Below are 4331 nucleotides of genomic sequence, written 5' to 3'. Positions count from 1 at the left end.
TATTTAATGTAGAAAAATTACTACAAAAATCTAAGTAGGTATTTTTATTTTATAGGCTGACATATTGAATGGAAAATTTCAATTTGCTTCTCTATTATCATTACTTTCTGTGGAGCAACTACGGCAGAACAGGCACTATTTTAAAAGCGGTATATGCATAAAAGCCAGTTGCCTTTGAGACTCTAACCATGGCAACACCATGTATGTCAGAGTAGAACTGTACTCCATGTGGTTTTTTTACTTTATAAAAAATTTGCTTTTTACTTTATTTCTATGAGTTTAAAAGATCTTTCTAATATGGGTTTATATTTACATATGTGATGTATACTACCTTTTTAAAAAATATTTTATTTGTTTTTGGTGGCAATATATACAGCCAAACATACATCCATTCACAATTTATGCATGGACAGTTCAGTAACATTGATTGCATGTGTTACATTGCATCACCATTCTATCTCTACCTATACTGTTTCATCACCGTTAATTTAAGCTCTCTGTCTCTTAAAATTCTCATCTGTGTCTTAGATTTACTGTTGTCAGTTTACATGCATTTAGATAACCCCGTATAAGAGTGCTATGCTCGAGGCAAACATTCTTTTTTTTTTTTTCTTTGTATTTTGGCATTATTTTTTATTTTTTTTTAATTGTACTTTAGGTGAAAGTTTACAGAACAAATAGTTTTGCATTAAACAGTCAGTACGCACATTGTTTTATGACATTGGTGAACAACCCCACGACATCTCCCTTCTCGTCCTTGGAGGACCTTTTTTTTTTTTTTTGGTGAAACAATACATAGCAAAAGTTAAACCATTTCAAAAGTTTCTACATGTACAATTCAGTGACATCAATTACATTTTTCCAGTTGTGCTACTATTCTTGCTATCCTTTTCCAAATTATTCCATCACCATTATCTTCAACTCACTACCCCCTAGGCTTCCCATCAAACCTTTTGATTTGCTGTTGTCAATTTGATCTCACATAGACAATTCTTTTTTCTTTTTTTTCTTTGTACCTTAGATGAAGGTTTACAGAACAAACAGTTTCTCATCAAACAGTTAGTAAACGTATTGCCCTATGACAATGGTTAACAACCCCACAACATGTCAACACTGTCCCTTCTCGACCTTGGGTTCCCTATCACCAGCTTTCTTGTCCCCTTTTGCCTTCTAGTCCTTGTCCCTGGACTACTGTGCCTCATTAGTCCTGTTTTGTTTTATGAGGTTGTCCAATCCCCGGCTGAATGGTGAACTTCGGGAGGGGCATCACCACAGAGCTAAAAAGGTGTCCAGGTGCCGTACTCTCAGGGTTTATCCAGTCTGTCAGGTCAGTAAATCTGGTCTTTTTTTGTGTGTTAGAATTTTATTCTACATTCTTCTCCAGCTCTGTCCAGTATCCTCTATTGTGATCCTGGTCAGAGAAGTCAGTGGTGATAACTAGGCACCATCTAGCTGTATTGGACTCAGTCTGGTGGAGGCCGTGGTCACTGTGGTCCATTAGTCCTTTGGACTAATCTTTTCCTTGTATCCTGTTCTCTTCTTTCTCCCTTGCTCCTGAAGGGCTGAGACCAGTGGAGTATCTTAAATGGCTGCTCACAGGCTTTTAAGACCCCAGACACTACTCACCAAGGTAGAAAGTAGAACATTGTCTTTATAAACTGTGTTTTGACAATTGAGCCAGAAGTTCCCCAAGACCATGGTCCCTACAGCCCTCCAACCAGCAATTCAGTTCCTCAGGGAGTTTGGATGTGTCTATGGAGCTTCCATGACCTTGCCTTGTACAGGTTGTGCTGGCTTCCCCAGTATTGTGTACTCTCTTACTCTTCACCAAAGTTACCACTTATCTATTGTCTATTTAATATCCCCCTCACCCCGCATCCCTCGTAACCAACAAAGATTGTTTCTTTTTGTGTGTAAACTTTTTCATGAGTTTTTATAATAGAGGTCTCATAGAATATTGTCCTTTTGTGATTGACTTATTTCACTCAGCACAAAGTCCTCCAGTTTCATCCATATCATGACATGCTTCACAGATTCATCATTGTTCCTTATTGTTGCATAATAGTCCATTGTGTGTATGTACTAGAGTTTGTTTACCCATTCATTTATTGATGAGCATTTAGTTTGTTTCCATCTTTTTGTTATTGTAAACAGTGCTGCAATGAATATGGGTGTGCATATGTCTGTTTGTGTGACGGCTCTTATTTCTCTAGGATATATTCCTAGGAGTGGGATTGCTGGATGGTATGGTATTTCTGTTTCTAGCTTTCTAAGTAAGCACCATATCATTTTCCAAAATGGTTGTATCATCTTGCATTCCCACTAGCACTGCATAAGAGTTCCGATCTCCCTGCAGCCTCTCCAACATTTGTTATTTCCAGTGTTTTTGATTTACGCCAGTAATGCCTGCGTGAGATGATATCTCACTGTGGTTTTAATTTGCATTTCTCTAATGGCTAGTGATCGTGATCATTTCCTCATTTATCTGTTGGCCGCTTGGATGTTTTCTTTGGTGTAATATCTGCTCATTTCCTCTGCCCATTTTTAAATTGGATTATTTGTTTTTTTGTTGTAGAGGTGTTGGATTTTCTTGCAGATTTTAGTGATTAGATCTTTGTCGGACTTGTAATGTCCAAAAACTTTTTCCCAGTCTGTAGGTTCTCTTTTTACTCTTTTGATGAAGTCTTTTGACGAGCATAAGTGTTTAATTTTTAGAAGATGCCAGTAATCTAGCTTATCTTCTGGGTTTTGTGTCTTTGTTGTTGGTTGTGGTTTGTATCCTGTTAAAGCCATGCATTAGGGCCTCTAGCGTTGATCCTATTTTTTCATCTATGAGCTTTATAGTTTTAGGCTTAATATTCAGGTCTTTGATCCATTTTGAAGTAGTTTTTGTGTACGGTGTGAGATATGGGTCCTGTTTCATTTTTTTGTCGATGGACATCCAGTTTTGCCAGCACCATTTGTTAAAAAGACTGTCTTTTCCCCATTTGATGGACTTTGGGCCCTTGTTGAAGATCAGGTGACTGTAGGTAGATGGATTTACATTTGGGTTCTCAATTCTGTTCCGTTGGTCAACGTATCTGTCATTGTACCAGTACCAGGCTGTTTTGAGTACCATAGCTGTATAGTAGGTTCTGAGGTCAGGTAGTGTGAGTCCTCCTACTTTATTCTTCTTCTTCAATACTGCTTTACTTATTCATGGCTTCTTTCCTTTCCTTATAAAGTTAATGATTAGTCTTTCCATATCTTTCAGTAATGTTGGTATTTGGATCGGGACTGCATTGTATTTGTAAATTGCTTTGGGTAGAATTGTCATTTTCACGATGTTGAGTCTACTTATCCATGAGTATGTTTTTCCATTTATTTAGATCCCTTTGGGTTTCTTGCAGTAGTGTTTTTGGAGTTTTCTTTGTATAGGTCTTTTATATCCCTGGTTAGATTTATTCCTAAGAATTTTATTTTTTAGGGGCTATTATAAATGGTATTGTTTTCCTGATTTCCTTTTCATCGTTTTCTTTATTGGTTCATAGGAATCCAACTGATTTTTATATGCTTGTTTCCTGCTACTCTGCTGAATCTTTCTATTAGTTCCAGTAGATTTCTTGTGGAGTCTTTAGGGTTTTCTATGTATAGTATCCTTTCATCCGCAAACAGGGACAGTTTAACTTCTTCTTTACCAATTTGGATGCCATTTATTTCTTTTTCTTGCCTTATTGCTCTAGCTAGAACTTCCAGCGCAATGTTAAATAAGAGTGGTGATAGAGGGCATCCTTGTCTTGTTCCTGTTTTCAGAGGGAATGTTTTCAGCCTCTCTCCATTAAGAATGCTATTCTTAAGGGTTATTTACTAACTAGATAGAAGATAAGCATTATCTTAGATGAAGGGAAGAACAGCACATACTACAGGGGAAGTCAGCACAAGTGGAGTAAACCAAAGCTAAGAAGTTTCCTGAAAATAATCAAATGCTTTGAGGGACAGAATAGCAGGGGCAGGGGTCTGGGGACCTGCTTTCAGGGGACATCTAGGTCAATTGGCATAACAAAGCTTACTAAGAAAATATTCTGCATACTACTTTGGTGACTGGAGTCTGGGGTCTTAAAAGCTTGCAAACAGGCATCTAAGATGCATCAACTGGTCCCAACCACCTGGAATAAAGGAGTATGAAGAACACCAAAAACACAAGGAAAGTATTAGCCCAAGAGACAGAAAGGGCCACATAAACCAGATACTTCATCAGCCTGAGACCAGAAGAACTAGATGGTGCCTGGCTACCACCAATGACCACCCTGACAGGGAACACAACAGAGAGTCCCTGATGGAGCAGGAGAAAG

This window comes from Trichechus manatus, unplaced genomic scaffold, assembly GCF_000243295.1.
Source record: "Trichechus manatus latirostris isolate Lorelei unplaced genomic scaffold, TriManLat1.0 scaffold00203, whole genome shotgun sequence".
In the NCBI taxonomy this organism is placed as follows: Eukaryota; Metazoa; Chordata; class Mammalia; order Sirenia; family Trichechidae; genus Trichechus; species Trichechus manatus.
The sequence above is the reverse complement of the archived record's forward strand: the minus strand, read 5'-3'. Positions refer to the sequence as shown.